Source organism: Aquarana catesbeiana, linkage group LG01 (genome assembly GCF_042186555.1).
Source record: "Aquarana catesbeiana isolate 2022-GZ linkage group LG01, ASM4218655v1, whole genome shotgun sequence".
Classification (NCBI taxonomy): Eukaryota; Metazoa; Chordata; class Amphibia; order Anura; family Ranidae; genus Aquarana; species Aquarana catesbeiana.
In genome coordinates this window covers 680857401-680877288 of record NC_133324.1, presented here as the reverse complement: position 1 = coordinate 680877288, position 19888 = coordinate 680857401, and positions in this window count along the sequence as shown.

The window sequence follows — 19888 nt, the reverse complement described above, 5'->3', positions numbered from 1 at the left end:
CAAGTATACAAAATATGTGGAGATGTGGGGGAGTAACGCCTCTGAGAATTGTGGAGTGTCTAACATGAGAACTATAACAGCTGAAAAATGCCCTTTAATGATTGGTACCTGCATCATAGCTGACAGGCACCCTCTGCCATGACCATTAGGTGAAGGTGTCCCCAGGATGCTCATGGACGTCAAAACGATCCCCCCTGCCAATACAGGTGATAGACATTACCAGTGGGGTTCGCCCCGACGCCTCACGGCAAGGCCCACAACACCAGCACCAAGGGTCTTTCACCTTCTCACCAGGGAGTACCAGGGTGAATCATGAGGGGCGAGGTCAATACCAACAGTGCAAATATAAAACAATGATGTAATAAAATAATGTGGTAAAGCGGTATGAAATTACACAACAGAACATAACATATAAAACACGTCACCAACTATTGTCACGTCCCTGAGATTGTTACCCGCTATGGCCCTGCGCCTCCCTCTAAATGCATAACAACCTGCACAACTTTCAGAAAGAGGCTAAGGGGAGTGAGGGGTCCTGAAGGTGTCCCGTATGAGTAGTAAGGTGTCTAGCAAGTAGGGGGGACATAACAAAACAAACGGGCAAAAGAAGTGGAGACAGATAAACAGACCGGGCCCCCAGGACACTTATCTGGGATTGAAGGGTCAATTTTTCCAGATGGTGACAAAGTTCTGCATAACCATCTTGAGGTGTCAGGGCTCAGTTCCAAGTCACTGATATCCCTATTGTATCCGTCTCCCCCATCCGCCACTGATGGTGAGCCTGTGCGAGGGAGACGACCTGCAGGACAAGGCTTAGTACGGGTCTGGGACTGTCCGGCCCCTCATTAATTTAGCTGGTGGGTGATAGCTGACATCCTGTAATTCCAGGGTGGGGGTTGTATGTATATCCGAGGGTCACTGTTCCCTAGGTCACACTAGGTAGGGCAATTTAAACAGGCCCAATAAGTCACCCTGTAACCCAGCTTCACAGGTCATTTGGGGAGTAGGTTCTAATGTTCTTGGAAGCCCAGTGGGGTAATGTAGCATAGGCGTTCATCTGGTCTTACCGGGTCTTGGGAGAAGATGAGAAGTTACACTTCGGCGGACCTCGGGTGAGGTCTAGCAGTCTCTCGGCTAGTGGCTCGTGAGCGCGGTCTACGGGTACGTTGCGGCCTGGGCAGAGGTGGGCCCAAGGCCTCCAGTGACAACAGGTAGTCAAACCAGTTGGGGACACTCACAGGGGGTTTGGCTAGGAAGCTGAATAGGTCTGGAAGTTGGTCTGGAGAGCGTAGGTAGAATTCTGCTCCCTGTCTCCGCACGATTAGGTGGAAGGGGTGACCCCAGCGATACGTCGCCTCTGCCGCCCGGACGACCTCCAACAGCGGTCTCATAAGGCCTCGCATTGCTCTTGTTTGCCTGGAGATATCCGGGTAGATCCGGATCAATGCACCATCAAAGTCTATGGGGCCGCGCTCCCAGGCCATCCGCATGATTTCCTCCTTAATGGTGAAAAAGTGTACCCTACACAAAACATCTCGTGGGAGGTCTGTGGCATCAGGATCCTGGGATGCTGCGGGGGGAGTCCTGGGTCCTGGGATGCGGTGGACCCTGTCCAGCTCTAACTCCGCTGCTGGTGGTTTTCCAAGGACCTGGTTCAGGATAGCCACCACCGTTGCACGGAGATCTGATCCCATGGTAGCTTCAGGAATGCCGCGGAGGCGCAAGTTATTGCGTCTACTCCTGTTCTCGCCGTCATCCAACTTTAGTTGTATGTCCACCAGATGGCGGCGAAAGCCACGCTGCTCCTGCTCCATGGCGGCAATCCGGGCATCCGAAGTGGATGCAGAGGACTCTAGTACAGTGACCCTTTCATCCACTGTATCTACCTGCTGGCGCAAGTCATGTAGTTCCCTGGAGAGTGCACTGACTGGATGCCGCCATTTCCTGCAGGTCCTGTCTTGTGGGTAGACTGGACACAATGTCTCTGAGAGATCCCTCCACGTTACCACCTGTCTCCCTTGCATGGCCGCAGCTAGATTGAGTGTCAGTGATTGGGATCACAGGGGATAGAATAGGAGATGCTGACCTGTCATCTGAAGCTGGACGGTCTCCTCCTGCATTCGTTCCCGGCTGAGTGCTTTTCTTAGCTGAGGCGGCAGCGCTCGTCAGAGGCACTCGAGGCAGCGCCATCTTGGCCGAGGTGGCGGGGGAAGAGGCAGCGTGCTGCCTAAGGAAATAATGGGTTATTTCCGAACCCTTCTGTATCCCCAAGTCCAGCGGGTGTTTGCGGTCCCCTGGCATGAATTCCGGCTCTCTCTGAACAAGATTACTGTCCGTTCTCAGGGCTTCCCCACACAGAGCTCCGAGGTGTGCGTCCTCACTCTGCCATCGCTTGGCCACGCCCCCCTTAGTGATATAGAGGTACTCTTGATTAAAGCAAGAATTGGCCTTGCTGTAAAAAAAAAAAAGAAATTATATGCACCTGTCAAACAGGTGTGGAAAAATTGGTCCTTGAGTGTTAATTGTGCCCATGAAATCTATACCAAAAAATTACTACAAGACAAACAAAGCTAGGTAGTCTAGACAGTCTTGCAGAGTCTCCCAGATCCCAAAAACATTTAATCAGCGACATGGGTATCAGGGGCTTGATAGCTGCTGTGTCAGGTCACCTTGAGGCTAGGTGACAGATGCACACCGTTGGGATCAGGAGTGCACCGCAAGGTAGTGGACCCTACTGCTGACTGCTGTGGATGGGAGTCAGGGTGGTAAGGAAGGCAGGGCCGCTGGAACGCCAACACGGATCCCACCGGGTTTAGAGCATAAGATTCCCTGGGGCGCAAAGTCTAAGAGCCAGCAGGTGTTCAACAGAGTCTCTAGTGGTGAAGATGGACTGGGCTGCAACTGGCTCCAGGTCGCGACCCCCAGGGTCCCCCAGCTCACACCCACAGTAGGCAACAGGAGGATATTAATAGTAAGGGAATAAGCCAAGGTCGGTGCCACAAGCAGACAAGGACAACAGAGTTCATGCCAAGGTTCAGGGTCACAGGCAAATAGAGAGAGTCGGGGAACACGCCAAAGGTCAAGGTCACAAGCAGACAATGAAAGTCGAGAACAGGCCAAGACGGTAACTGTAATCAGACGTAGGAAACACAGCAAGTACACACAAAAGCTAACACACAATGGCTGATCAGCACTGCTGGCTTGCAGTGCACAGGTTAATATAGGGTTCCCTGATAGGGCCTGGGGTGGGGCCATGCTCAGAGGAGAGGTTATAAAACCAGCCAGGTGTGAGTGGCTGGCCTCTTAGTCTGAACACATGAGGAGAAGGTAAGCTGACAGAGAAAGATTACTGTGTAATGGAAATTTGTAAGTTCTGTATATAATTGTATTGTATTTTGTATGTATCGCACACTGCCCTCACTGTGCACACAGCACTAATAATGTTTTCAGTAAATGTTTACATTCTTTCGAGTCCTGATTAGAATAAGCCTGCCTATGTAACGCCCCTTGTTACGATAAACCTACGTAATCATGTGCATAAAAACCTTCAATTGCGTCATAATAAAGCAGAACAGTAATTTGGAAAGATGCTGAGCGTATCTTTTGTGTCTGTTCCCTACTGCAGTAGTTATTATTAATTTGGAACCACTAATCAATATGAGGATAGGGGTTGCCTATCATCAATTTAACCGAGTTAGCATGGCGAGCTTTGCCTTAGGAGGGGATTCCAGGTGACCCTGAGTATCCGAAACGAGGAGCTTGAGACGATCCATGAATTTCTGATAATCAGCCGGCTGAGGTAAGCCTTTTGCTTACATTTGAGTTATCAGACTTCCTTGATCGGTAAGGCATTTTCGGGACAAAGGGCACCTATTTTACTCCCCTTAATTGAACTGTATTGATTGGTGGTTATATGTTATGTTGTCCCTGTCTATTGTCCATCGGAGTGTTATAGATAAGAAAGGGAAGAATAGTGCTGTTCACAGGTATATGTAGTAAATCTGCTAGATAAAGTAGTTTAGAGGCAAGAGGGTATAGGCACACGTAGAGAAGAGAGAAGACTGGCCAGTCATTATGGGCATTGAATTAAGTAAGGGAATGAAGGGTAAGAGACCCTCAAAAATGCCCAGCGCAAGAGGAGCGCTATATATGAACCGAAGGTGTGGTTCCGCCTATACTGAGCCCCTAGATTAATGGTTAAAGTTGACAGTGATCCACAATGGGTAACTGGGTTACCAAGGTCCACAGGGACTAAGAATCATGCAGAGTAAACAGCTAGAGAAACAGCTATCTATGTGAGCAGGATGGATCAAGGGTGACATTAACACTAGACAGAAAGGGACATTTTCATGTTAAGTTGTGGGATGAATTTGGGATCAGGCACTACAACTAGTAAAAGTCAGAAACAGAGAAATGAGAGGTAAAACAGAATACTTTATATGTTGTCAGAGAGGGAAGATGGGATGAGCACTGTGGCTCCCCATCTGATCATAGAATCATAGAAGCTAGATATAAAAGTTATTTAAACAAAATAAGGAAAGCAGAATTTAGGCAGGGAAATATTAAAGAGTTAAAAGAAAGTGAGAGAATGATATGCACATGTTGTGTACAAATGGGAAAAATGTAAGCGATTTTAGAGAGATATTGGTGTGTGTGCAAATGCTGGGACCTTTAGTTCTATTGCTTGTGTGTGTCATGTACGCAGATGTGACCCCCTCCTTTGTGCTCTCATGAAAGAAATGTGGCTGGGATGAGAGGTTAGTGATAAGCTGGAAGGACACCATTGCCAATTTCTGTTTTTTAGACAAAACATTTATAACAAAATGTGCCGGGTTAACGAATCTAATGGTAAACAATGTGATCACAATTATTTTGAATCTGTTTTCCAAACATGGTAAAATGAAGGTTACATTTAACCGTGTATTACACAAATTGAATATCCTTTGATAGTGGAAACAGTGCATTTAAAAAAGGGAAATTAAGTAAAATTAAGTAATAATGAGTATTAATTTCTAATATGAGTTTAACAATTATATAGATATAATGAAACTGGTTTAGACAACCTTTGGTTGGAAATGAAATCCAGGTTATTGGGGAAATTTGTAAAAATGGGATTAGTTTAGATTAAGATAACAATTTTGTAATTTTACATTTATACAATAAGCCCTTATTGAGAGAAAAAAAGATTAAGATGAGGTTGTTATTTTGAATAAAGCTGCCATAATATTTAACAAAGCCAAGATGGATGGGATACATAAGAAGTTTTTCTACAAAAATGATATTGTAAGGTTTTTGATGAAAACTTGATGTGCGGTCCATGATGTAAGAGTAATAATAAATAAAATTTAAATATAACAGACCCATCACATCAAGTCCACACAACCTGTTAGGATAGATGCCACCTGCAGCCAGTTGTTTTATAGTTTTTGATGCTTTCTGGTCCATCATACAGATTGGTCCTTTTGTTTTTATTTATTTTTATTTTTGAAATCCAAAGCAGAATGTGTGGATTGTGAAATGATGTGCCCCTTTTTCTTGTAAGTACAGTGGTATAAGCAGAAGAATAGTTTTGGATTTATGGACATCTCTGCATGACCGCAGGGTATTGTTATCATTTATTATAATATTGCCAGGAAAAAGTTGTCTTTTGAAACATGAAACTGGAGTTCTTACACAAATAGTGTGATAGAAAACAAGATATTGTAATATATTTATGCAAGCTGGACCCAGTAATGAAGGGTTCACCCCGATATATCAGAGCTGCAGCTTTTATGCAAAGGTGCTATTAGACAAAGTTAGATATTGTTTTGGTCAATAGTCCGACATTCTGTGCAGCAAATTTACAGCTAACTAAATGTTTGTCTAATGAAAGGTTTAAAATATGAGTTTGTTTATGTACAAACCTAACAATGAAAAATGCGTACATTTATTCAAAAGAAAGGAAAAGACACATGTGTTAAATTGATGGTGTAGGAATCAGCTGCTGTGAGCCCAGTACGGGACACACGCCCTGAAGACCCAGATATTTAATTTTTTGTAGATTTGAGTATGCAGTTTATCACCCAGAAGGATACTCTGTATTCAAAGTCATTGGGTCCTTTTTGCCCAGCTCAAGAAGCAGAGCTCCATGTTTTAGCAAAGCCTGTGAGCTATAAAAAGAGTGTATATTTATATAGATAGTCGAGATATAGAGAGCTTTTGGTTCCATTTGAAGGGCCAGAAGTTTGTTTTTACTTCGGCAGGTAAACCAACCAAGCATGCCAAGTTAATTTGATTGGCTGTTTTCAGCCTTCCAGGTTCTTGCTGAGGTAGCCATGTTAACTTTCACACATGGAAGCAGACCAGGATGCACTAAGGATGCTGCATTTACAGCCCCGGACACTTGATGGGTCTGTGCAACTCACAGATTCCACCCTAGTTCTGGCCCAGTATAGCTGGGATTAATAATTCAACTTTAAGGACCCCAGAATGAGAAGAACAAGTGGTCCACAGGGGGCAACTTCTTTTGAAACAGGACTTTGGAAAAGGTGATCATTTATGTCTGCCAGCCACTCTTTTCCCTTCAGCTTGACACATGGACTGTGTCATCAGTCACAAGCAGTTATGGCTGTCTTAGTAAATGAGCATGGGATAGAGCCAGGGTTCACCACAGTTGTTTTTATAACATACCACTTCTTGTTTTACCTGTTACCAAAGGTGTTACCAAAAGCTGAACATCCCTTCCAGAGATTACAAAAAAGATATATCCAGATGCCCAAGTTAGGATCTTACGAGTATGCATTTTGTCTGTATGGACATGTTTTCTGGATTTCCAGTGGCAAATGCTACTGCAAAGGCCACAGTAAAAAGTGTTATCAGAAGTAGTTTGTAAATATAGAGTGCAGAAAGTACAGAGAGTAACAGAGGAAATCATTTTTTATAGGAGAGTCCTTAATAGAAGTTTTGAGGTTTTATTTTTACACCCCTTACTGTCTACAATGTAGCAGACAAAGTAGAGTAAGAAACTAGAAAACTTTTGCCTGAATGTGTTCTTATATTTTATGAAGCCCCTAAGGGGGATGTTGGACTCTCTCCCTATGGGATTTGGTTTGGGAGTGTGTTACTCACTTGCTTATATTTTGTCTCAGCAGCTGAAGTCCTCCATTCGGATCTCACAGATTCTGCTGATCTTTTAAGGTTTTTTGACAAACTGATTTATGTGTTTTCTCCCCAATTCCAGATCCTAAAAGTTTGGAAGGATCTAAAACTAAAGCCAGGTGACTTGTGGATTGTTAAGAGACATTTATATATAAGGAAATGTTTGGAGACTCAATACAGCATCTATTTCATGTACAGTTTTTGCAAAACTTGAAGGAAAAGTCACCTGGATCCACACCAGACACTGCAAAAATGACTAAATTAAAGAAATCTCTGTGTTTGATTTGTTTCCCTCTTGTGATCACAGTCTAGGGTACTTTTTGATTCAATTACTTTAATTGTAAGGGATATATATATATTTGAAAAGTAGTTCAGCCATGTTGAAGTCATATTTGTCTTTTGTACGTCTTCCATTTTATGTAGAATTGTCTGTGTTTACATATGCTGATAAGTCAGCATGTCCACAATTCAGCTAGAAGGCCATTCTGGCCACAGGAGTGTACAGCCAGTACTCTGTAAATATGTCTTATCAATCATTTGTTTTTCACAATGAAAAGTCATTTTGTAATGAAAAAGTTGCTCAGCTATTATTTTCTCCACAATGGAGTTTTTTTTTTTTGCCTCTTTGGCCAGGACTACCTCCACCTAAGCGTGTGGAGGTTCCAGGTTAAAGGTGATAGCAGGTATGGTTAGTGATCAAAATATTGATCAAAAGAGGGGAGACTGTAATGGAAATTTGTAAGTTCTGTATATAATTGTATTGTATTTTGTATGTATCGCACACTGCCCTCACTGTGCACACAGCACTAATAATGTTTTCAGTAAATGTTTACATTCTTTCGTGTCCTGATTAGAATAAGCCTGCCTATGTAACGCCCCTTGTTACGATAAACCTACAATTGTAATATTAATGTGATACCTACGTAATCATGTGCATAAAAACCTTCAATTGCGTCATAATAAAGCAGAACAGTAATTTGGAAAGATGCTGAGCGTATCTTTTGTGTCTGTTCCCTACTGCAGTAGTTATTATTAATTTGGAACCACTAATCAATATGAGGATAGGGGTTGCCTATCATCAATTTAACCGAGTCAACTGCATAACCATGACATGCCGCTAATGCAGGACTGATTCATTTTTACAAATGTAAGCTGGTCAATGGAGTATGTGGACAGACACACTCTTTTATCTGTCACAAAACCTCTCGGGTATTTTTTCAGGCTTTGAAGAATAAGGGAGCCCATGCACTGCAAGTTTGGAGAGGCATGAGAAGTCCTCAGGGTCACTTAGGATTACACTGGAACTGCCTCCTCCCAGCCACATGCTACTCCTGAGGTTTCTAGGGACTGAAAACCATCTTTTAAGGTTTGACTTAAGTCTTCCTCTGCTTTAATGCCTCCAAAACTCCCAGAATCCTCCTCCTCCCTCTCCTCTTGTGTTTTCTGTGGCGTTGCAAGAATGGTGTCTGCATAAAGCGGGCCTTGAGAGGAAAGAAAGTCCTCCTCTTCCTCCAGCTGCTCTGCCTCGAGTGTCCTGTCCATAATGCCATACAGAGTATGCTCCAGCAGGAACACAAGAGGAATAGTGTCACTAATGCATGCATTGTCACAGCCTTGTCACTGTCCTTTTTGCCTCTGGTGACATCATGGTGCATGCATCCTTTATCAGCAGCCATTGGTAGGGGAAAAAAAGCTGAGCTCCCCTGAGCCTGAGTTCCACCTGGTGGTCATGTCACAAATCAGGCGGTTTACAGGCAGGTGGAATTCCTGTTGAATTTCAACCAACTGAACACTTGCTGTGTATTACGGCCTGAAATGGCTACATACTCTTCTGTTCTGCTTTAGAAGATCTTGCAAACCTGGGTACCTGTTTAAGAAACGCTGCACCACCAAATTGACAACATGTGCCAGGCATGGCACATGTGTCAGCTTTCCCTGTTGAAGGGCAGACGGAAGGCATGAACCACCTCTGGGCCTGCCTCTGCGGAGTGGAAAGAATCTCTGCTCCGGTTTGGCTTCTATCCCCTAAACAGACCGGCTGAAGCACTGCATGGCATCTTTTAGCCTGGCTCATTGAATATCCCCTTGAACACTTAGGGGGTACTGGTGGTTCATAGGACAATTCAGAGGAGGAGTAGGGAATGGAGGAGGAGGAGGGGGTGGAGCTGACAGATCTTGCATCATGGACACCAGTTTTACGTGTATGGAGAAGTGGCGGCTAAACAAACTCCAGCACTGAGCCCTGTCCTGCATCCTTCTGAGTTGCAAGCAGAGTTACCCAGTGTGCTGTGAACAAAATATATTGTCCCTGACAATGCTTGCTGGACCATGTGTCAGCAGTAAGGTGAACCTTGCGGCTGACTGCCTTGACCAATAAAGCCAAAACATTGCCTTCCACGTGATGCAGAGTTGGAATGGCCTTGCGTTTAAAGAGATAGGGACTGGGAACCTTTGTTGTAAAGCCAGCAATTTGTACAAGCTGGAATTTAGACACTGGGCATGTGGGTGGCGGGGAGTTTATTTTTTTTTCGATTAAGGAGCTAGGGCAGAGAACTTTGCCTGCTATACTTTACAGCTGGTTGTGTGCTGCTGGCAGACGTGTTACAAGGACCTGTGACCCCCTTTGCTATACCATCATCCTTGTCAGTGGAGGCTGCTGAGAGGTCATGAGATATAGCAGGGGTAAACATGAATGGTGAGGAATGAGGAGGAGAAGAATCTCTTTTGTGTGGCTTTCAGGTGCTCTTGCCAAGGGGCTGAGTGGTGAGAGGTTAAATGCTTTTACAAGCATGTGGTACCCAAACGGCTTGTGTTTTTGCCATGCTTGATCTGTTTGTGGCAGAGATTGCAAATTGCAACAGTTTTCTCAAGCAGTGCAATCAGCTGCACATGTGTTGATAAAGGCCCACACAACCGAGCTGTGAGAAGTGGGCCAGATCTACAATCTGATGGAATAGGATGGCTGCTCTTTACTCTTCCATGGTCGCTGCCACTGGTGGACATCCTACCTCTCTGGGGTTGTTCCCCCCTCTCACTTTCCTATCTCTATCCGGCAACCAAGTTGCATCATCATCACTGGAGCCAACTTGGCAATATGCTGTGGCTGGGGGAACATGACTGTCAGTTTGTTGTTTATCAGTGTTTTCCCCTCTCTGTAGACTCATGTTACTCCCTTCCTCAACCTCAGAACCAACATTAGAATCAAGTAATACCCATGCTTCGTCAAGAAGCAAGTGGCTGACGCTGTGTTCAAATAATTCAGCTGACTCCTCCATGCATGATGCGGGGTGTATGGCAGGAGTACTATGGACAAGGAGGCAGAATAAGTCACCATGGCAGCTGCGGTGGACTGCGCAGTAGTCTCAGCTTGGGTGATAGAGGATGAGGAGGATGAGGATGGTTCAGTAATCAAGTCCGCCACCTCCTCTGCATGCTGTGGCTGGATAGCACAGGCAAAATCACTAAACAGAGACAAAGGTTCCCTGCCTGTGGATGGACCACGTCCACCTTTGCCTCTCCTTGTTGGCATCCCAGACATGATGGGGGGACTTATTACCCAAATTTAATAGATACAGGGAAATGCCACTGACAGGAATGTAAAAACAAAAACAAAAAAAGGGGGGGGGGACAACAGCGTCACAATCAGAAAAACTGCGGCTGACAATATACAAAAAAGGGGGCAAGCATGGGACAAAAAAATAAACAAAAATGCAGCAACCCAAAAAATGGGTATACAGCACTGTATACAGCACTAAATGTTATGTAATGCTGTGTTAAACACTGCACCGCGCTAACACTACACTCACACTACACCAACACTACTCTATACTGACACACCACACTATACTCACACTACACTATACGCACACTACACTAACACTGCACTGACACACCACACTGACACTACACTATACTCACAATATACTCAGACTACCGTAACACCACACTGACAATCTACACCCAGAGTCACAATAACACACTAACTCACTAGTAGCAAACAGCCCTGATCTATCTATCTCCACTCCTACAACACATTACTAAGGGTTCCTGTGGCAAGGAACCTTTTATAGCGTGCGGTGAGACTCTAAACTCTGAACCATCATGACTTTGTCTAATCATTTCTCTGACTGTGCTCTATGCTCTGATTGCTCCAATTGATATGCTCAGATTACAACGTGTGCTAAATTATACAAAATGTTGTTTTTTTTTATTTTGAGTTTCAAGTTACCACAATAACCTTAATAATTTTGATTGTTTTAATGAACCTTAATGAGGTTGGTGTCCCTTGTTAATTAGACATAGGGGGGTTATTTTAAAAAGGCAAAATCATTTTTCACTACAAGTGCAAATTGTACATGGAATTGTCCTGAAAGAACATTTGGAAGTGCATTCGCTGTGGATCCGAAGGGCACATGCAAGGAACCCCCCAAAAAAACAGATTTCTCTTGCACATGATTGTATGATAAAATCAGCAGAGCTTCCCCTCATTTCAGATCTTCCCCTCAGATTTACAGCGACTGCACTTCCAACAAGTGCACTTGCAGTACAATTTATCAAGTGCACTTTGCAATAGCACTTTGCACTTGAATTGCAAAATGATTTAGCCTTTTGTAAATAACCCACATATAGTCTTTTTGACCTGTACCTGCCTACTCACAAACCAAATGTCCTTTTTGAATCAAAACACATAGTCAATAATGTAAGGTAACGAAAATATCCATTTATTTTGGTCAAAACAGAAATGAGGAAGGCAACACTGGAGACACTTTTGGAATGTGTGAAGCCTTTTGTCCCCCAGGACACACACATCAAGTTTTAGGACACTAAAATTGGTATCTTGCGACTAGGGAGCACAGGGAGCACAGTCAGAAGTCAGACCAGACAGAAGCCAGCCAATCACTTTCGACTCTTCCGTGGAGCCTTCCCTGCACGCTGCCCTGCAGCCTTCCCTCCAAGCTTCTCTGCAGCCATCCTTGGAGGCTGTGCCTCTGGTGGTGTACTTGGGGCAGGAGGAGGAGGAGGAGTAGCAGGAGGAGTGGCTTCATCTGCTATATATGTTTTTGCAGTAAGCTCTCCTCTCAAGCCCTTCTGATACGCTTGAAAAATCAGACCCTCACAGAGGAGGTGTTGCCCCTTTTCTAGTTCCAGCAATCTGGTGGCTATATATGTTCCATACGCCTCTTCCGCATTGGGTGGTGTGCTGAGGATTTGGCTGGCTTCACGAATGAGGCATAGTGATTCCTCCTCAGTTCGGGTCATCTTTCTGGGCCTTTTGGTGGTAATGCGGAGGGGAGGCACCTGACACTCCATGAGGCTTCTACTGGGCCCAGCTACGGCCTCCTCCTCTCTCCCACTGGGCAAGGCCTCCTCCTCTATACCTCCGGGCACGGACTCCTCCTGGCTGAGCTCATCCTGGGTAAAAAAAAGGGACATACCGGTAGTTGTAATTTTTGGTTACGCAATCACACATCATGACTTGCAAATATAATTCTAAACAAATAGTAAAGGCTATCTTTTTGACCCCACCATTATTCTAGCTGCTCAATAATATTTGAAGTATATTTTTGGCCACTACTGTCTAGTGATATGTCTACATATTAATAATTGTGATTAAGTCATTTTTGGTGAAGCACTTCAAAAATTTTTAGGTTTACATAATTAATATTTACACAATCCCAAATTCACCAAAAAAGTATACCTGGCTGAAGCTGGGTGCATCCACTTTATCAAGGATGAAAGGGCCCAGTTCTTCTTGGGACTCCTCAGCTGGGGTGGAGAGAAGGCTGGAGGGAAGGGTGGAGGGAAGGCTGGAGGGAAGGCTCGAAGGTAATTGCCTTGCTTCTGTCTGGTCATCCAGAAATCACATTTTTTGGTAGTACCACAGCTTGGGGACATAAACCTGGTCTGCTGCTTCTCCAGATCTGCGCGACTCCTGGATCTTCTTGTGTTCCCGCCTGTACATATTGCGCAAGATACCAATTTTAGTGTCCAGAAACTTAAGGTCTGCCTGGGGGACTCGAGTCTTCACAAATTCCAAAAGTGTGCCCAGTGTTGCCTTCCTTACATCTCTATTAATATACAATGGGTGCTTGACCTCCCACGGGTTTCTGTTTTCTTGATACAAATCAAGCAAACGTGTCAAAAATTCTTCCTCCTTAAAGGGATTCATTTTTTCTGAAAGACAAGACACAAGATAAAAACTGTAATGTCAGTCCAAACTCCCAGTATTATTTTTGGCTCAATCTAGGGTACACACACACACACCAAACACATTCAGCAAACACACACCCATGTTTAATCTTATCTTCGTTTCTGACGCTCGCTACTTCTGCTTGGACATACGTAGGCCAGCGTAATAGCTTTATATACACTGTGCATGTGTCATGCTATGCCTGCGTCGCCCGCCCCTGACATTCTTTAGTACGATTTGTCCCCACCCCTTCACTCTTCGTTGCGCAGTGGCAGGATATAGAGAAAGATGGCGGAGAGATTATCTGCAAGTAGCACGGAGGAAAGCCCGGAGCCACAACCATCCAGATCCAGGAGGAGATATAAGACCACCAACATGGCCTTTGAAGAAATGGTGGAGATCATGTCCATATTGAGAAGGGAGGACTACGATGGGAAAAAAGGACCGTACACCTGACCCAATATGCGGAAGGACAAAATAATGTCCTCAGTTGTCACTGCTCTTGAACATAAATTTGGCACTAAACGGGCTAAAGAACAATTGAGGAAGCAGTGGTCTGACCTCAAAAGCAGGGAGCCTGAACAATATTGGCAAATAAAGAAGCTGCTTAAAAAAAGTAAGTACTTGTTGTGTGTTCCAAATGAGATACTTAACTTGCATGCTGATCCATATGCTTTTCGTTTATACAGCATCATTCGTAAAACCCGTTCTTTTAAAAAAACATATGATACTAAGAAAATGATTTTTTTTTCGTCAAATACGATGGTACAGGGTTTGGACAAACATTTAGGTCTTGATAATTTGTCGTATTCCAAAAATGTGGTGATGTTTTGTAGATGTGTTTGAAACTATAATGCTTCTTCAAAAATGATTCAGTGTAATGTAAGGACAGGACACAGCAGCTGTTTCCACATCTGGACTCACGAGCACTAGTGTACTATGTGACACCAGAGAACATTTTTTGGGGTAATACACATAGGGGCTCCAGGGGATACTTGAGGTCTCTGCATCTGTGTAACTTGCATGAAAATGTGTATTGTTTGGCGTTTTTGGGCAGAGTGAATTTTAATCCTGTCTTCAAAATTTTTGGTGCAAAAAAATGACAATTGTCCACAACTTCTAACCATTGTTTCATATTCCTTTTTCAAGACTGAAAAGACTCAGACAACAGTCCAAGAATCCCAGGACCCCCCCCCCCCAAGTCACCAGCCTAAAGCTGAAATTACCCCAAACCCCAGCCCAAGACCATGCCCATCCTACGAGCTGAAGGAAGGAGAGGTGGAGGAAGTGTGCGATATTTCCACCCCACCAAGTGAGTGACTGACACCCCAGCTTAAGGTCATCTATTTAGGCGTGCATATTTTACAATAATTAAATTTTTTATCCACAAATTTTAGGTGATGTTCTGGTTGTGGAAGGCCAAGCGGCGGAGCCATTTAGCACAGACAGTGCACAAAGACTCATTGGCCAGATAATGGTGTGGAATGGCCAAATTGATAGAATGCGTGACCAAATTGACAGCATGAGAAATCGGCTGGACAGCATGCAACAGGAAATGAAGAACATGATTAATGTTTTGGGCAGAAACTAATAACTTTTTGCCTAAAAACATCAATCATGTTCTGCATTTCATTGTCAAGTTTTATTAAATACTAAATACTAATGTAAAAATTTTGCAGATGCACACGGTGTGTCATCATGTGCTATCTTCAATCAGGGGATATCAATGTACTTGTTTTGCGTTTGCAACCCCTTCATCAGAATAATGTTAGTTTGTGAGAGGAACAAAGGGATTGCACACACAAAACACGTCCATTGCTCCCCCATGATGGGAGATAGCACATGTTGACTTGAACCTTTTTTCAACAGAAATTGTGAGCATCTGCAATTTTTTTAATTTACATGGGTGACATCACCAGCACCGTTATTAACATGTTGAACTTTGTAAGTTCCTGTTATTTTTTGTTCTTATGGTTTTTAAAACCCTGTTGTGAAGACAAATTTTGTAAACAATGTATATTTTCTACAAATATGCCTAAACTAAAAAAAAATAAAAAAATATTGTTAACAAAAAAAAAAACACGTTCAAACAAAATGCACCTTTCAATGTGCACACAGTAAAATGTTTTTACTACTACAATGTGTGTGGCTTATTATTTATCAATAACAGTTTGTTATTTTTTTGTGAGGTTACAGTGACAAAGGGCCTTATTAACTAAAGGGAAATGCACTTGCCACTACAAGTGCACTAGGAGACAGACAAAACTAAATGCAGACAAGAATCAAGACAAGAGATTGTTGCAAAATTTTTTTTATTTTTTTTTCAAAAAATCTTAAAGATCCTGTTGCATTGCAATGGCCCTCCGACCATAAAAAAATTGACATATCTGTCACGCACTTCACGGGCGGTTTGGGGGACCAAGCCAATACGGCCACTTTCCAGGCCTGTGAGTGGTTCATCAACACCAAGTCCGGCCTCAGGCCCAACAGAAGTTAGATTATGTCAAAGAATGACGTCTCAAGAAATTATGCAGAATGCACCAAGCAAAGATCAATAATTGATTTTGTATTCTGCTAGATTTATTGCAGAGAGGAACAAACAGAACCGGCTGGCCAGATTCCCAAAGGCATTCTCAACAACTCTTCTTGCTCTAGCCAGCCGGTAATTAAATACCCTCCTCTCAGGGGTGAGTGTCCTTTGGGGGAATGGCCTCATCAAGTGCTCACCGAGAGCAAACGCTTCATCAGCGATCAAAACTGAGGGGAGTCCATCCACATTCTGGTCATCAGGTGGCAATCCCAGGCCACCAGTCTGGAGACGCTGGCACAGCTCGGTCTGTGCAAAGACTCCTCTGTCAGACATCCGGCCGTTCTTCCCCACGTCCACGAACATAAATTCCAATTGTGCCGAGACCACCGCCATCAAAACTACACTATGGAACCCCTTATAGTTGTAGAAATAAGACCCCGAATGAGGTGGTGGCACAATGCGGACATGCTTCCCATCGATCGCCCCGACACAGTTGGGAAAGTCCCAACAGTCAGCGAACTGGGAGGCCACAGTCTGCCATTCCTGTGTGTTTGAAGGAAACTGTGGAGTCAAACAAGAAAAAAAAATATATAAATACTTTTAAACATAACTTGGATATCAGATTACACAAAAACATTCTTGAACAACAGCAGTTGAACATTATTAATATGTGTTATTTAAAAAAAAAAAAGGGACCACTTATAAGATTACTCACCCCCTCTGATGAACCATTGATCAATTTGTATGTGAGGGGAGGGGTACTAATTGGGGCCAAGAACACACCTGACAGTTGCAAACATTTGAGGGGGTGGGGGAGGGGTACTAATTGGGGCCAAGAACATACCTGACAGTTGCAAACATTTGAGGGGGTGGAGGAGGGGTACTAATTGGGGCCAAGAACACACCTGACAGTTGCAAACATTTGAGGGGGTGGGGGAGTGATACTAATTGGGGCCAAGAACACACCTGACAGTTGCAAACATTTCAGGGGGTGGGGGAGGGGTACTAATTGAGGCCAAGAACACACCTGACAGTTGCAAACATTTGAGGGGGTGGGAGAGGGTAAAACAGTACAATGGAGTTGAAATTATACATTGTTCAAGGGACTTTAGGCTAGAGGTATAAATGGACCCAGGATTGAATGGTGGGGAGGTTATTGAAGGGAAAAATGCATGTAGGACAAAAAATGATTAAGGTAAAAAAACAGGCATGCATGAAGATAAAGGGGACATTCCCAGCATATTCAAAGCATGGTAATTAGGTAACGAGGATATTTAGACAATACTTTAGCAAACATTAAATACATATAATGTAATGTTAAAGGATAAAACTTACCTTCATATAGTCCTTCTGCAGGACCTGAATAATAGCAGAACAGGTCTCTGGGATTATGATCCCCAGAGCCTGGGGGGGAGATGCCTGTTGAGAACTTCAAGTCCTGAAGACTTCTCCCAGTCGCCAAGTAACGTAAAGCGGCAACTAGCCTCTGCTCCGCAGTGATGGCTTGCCTCATGCAGGTATCCTGCCTGCTGATATAGGGGGTCAGCATAGCCAGCAGACGTTCAAAAATGGGGTCCGTCATCCTGAGAAAATTCCTGAAATCCTCAGGATTATTCTCACGGATCTCACGGAGCAAAGGCATGTGCGAGAATTGGTCACGCTGGCACAACCAATTCTTCATCCATGAGCTCCTCCTCGCCCTGTTCATGGACTGGACTCGGGTCAAAGTATTAACCCCAACACCAAGTCCCCACGCAGCATGAACTTGAGAACAAGTACATCCACGCAACATGGCTTAAAAACGGTCAGCTGGTCAAACAAACAAACTTAGAACAAACGCACTGAAGAACAGCAAGGCCTATGAAGAGCGACCTGAAAATCAGGAACGAGCGAACAAGAACAGCCTGCTAGGCAGGTTACGAACTGACCAACACGCACTGAAAAGCAGATACAAATCTCACAAGCACAAACTGAACCGCAGAAAACGATCGAAATAAGCTGAAGTGTGAAAAGCGCGAATCATCTCTAACCAAACTTCTACTAACACGAGATAAACACGAGATTAGCAGAAGGAGACCAAAGGGTGGCGTAGTGGAGCTTGAACTTCCTTTTTCTAGTCCCGTCATACGTGCTGTATGTCACCATGTTCAAAACCATCAGACTTTTGGAGTGATCGTGTGTGTCCAAGTCCATCCGTTTTTAAGTCCGGCACACCTAGCGTACAAAGTCCGTCGAAAAGATCGCCGGACCAAGTATGCCGTCAAGTCCGATCGTGTGTACGCGGCATTAGAGAACAGGTTGTAAGCTTCTGGACAATAAATGGTGACATTATGGGGTTGATTGCAAAATCTTGAACAACTCTGCAGCTTCCATTTTTTTTTGTCAAACCTTAATTGAACAAGCTAATTTAATTAGTTCAAATAGTTCTGATTTCAGTATAGTTTTTTGCATTATGGAAACTTGAAAACTAATTGTCGGCTTCCAAGATGTAGGTATTTGTCAAAAGGATGTCTAAAATGTTACTTTAACAAAACATTACTGAAAAGATTTAATAGCCTGCCTATGGAAATAGATTGTCACAGCTCCAAATAGAGAAGCAATTACATTTTAAAAACAGTGTCGAGAGGTTCAATCAGCTTTACAGAATGACTGGAAACACTAATGGGCCTTCAACTTGCTACTTCTTCAGCCTGCCCAGCAATGAGAATATTTTGGCAGGTTTATCATTCTACAAAACTTGGTGAGTGAGCATGTGTGCTTGCAATCTTCCAACTGCCAGCCTAAAACACACTACCCTCTACCTCCCTGTCCCTCCCACATAACTTTTTTTAGTGAATTGACTTTAGTGATTTATCTTGTTCTTTTCTGATACATTACCCTTGTTGAAAATCACAAATTGCACATTTAAACAACAGCTTTGGTTTCTAATATATTTTTCTGCTAGCAATTATTCCCTGGTAGAATAATGTTATTCTCCACATCTAGAACATGACATAATATACTATACAACTAAAAACCTGTAATTTCTTGCTTGTGTGATTAGTTCACTGGATTTCCCAGAAGTCTACACTAAGTCAGATTTTAGGCACCACTACAATAGAAATGTATTTTTTTTTATTACTCTCCAAGAGTTAATTGCTTCTAAAGAGATGTAGACACAGGAGATTTTCTTATTAGAACATTAGAACACAGAACGTGTATCAGCTGATTAATAATAAACAAACACTCCCTTTCAGACTGAGTATGCGATCTGTCTGATGAAACAAAAAGGTAGAAATCTACTACAAAGATTGTTAAAATCCCTGCAATGCACCTTGATCATCCAGACAGGTTTTTTTTGTCAACAAAAGTAGAGTTACTCTTTAAGTCAATCAGACATAGGCTGCCAGAAAACAAAGCCATCATATTTATCAAAGGACTTTCCTTAAATCAATTGTATTTTGCTCCTCTTCATAATTTCCATACTGTAGTTCTCACTTTTAGTTCAAATTTTCAGGTTATATAAATTTATTGTTATAAAGAAATTGCAATGAACCTAAATTTCAAATGTTTTTAAAGTTGCAGTTAATTGTTAAATAAACCTTATTACATTTTTTAACATGAGAATTGTTTTTTCCACTGGTTGATAATACAATAAATTATGTTAAAATTTACTCCTCAGTATCCACTTTGTGTGCATGAAATGGCTTTGCAAACTCAGTTATTACCTCACGTATTATTATCAGTGACATCATCACTGCACATAGCCTAAACAGAGCTACTATAGGCTGTCTGCAGAAAACTACAAGAGGGGGTGGCTACACAGCTAGCCACTCTAAAAAAGGAAAACGATAGAAGTAGTGACTGTTTTTATTACAAGAAGCTCTTTCACAGAGACAAAGGGGTTGATTTACTAAAACTGAAGAATGCAAAATCGGATGCAGCTCTGCAGAAACCAACCAGCTTCCAGATTTTTTTGTCAAAGCTTAATTGAACAAGCTGAAGTTAGAAGCTAATTGGGTAACATATACAGCTGCACCAGATTTGGCACT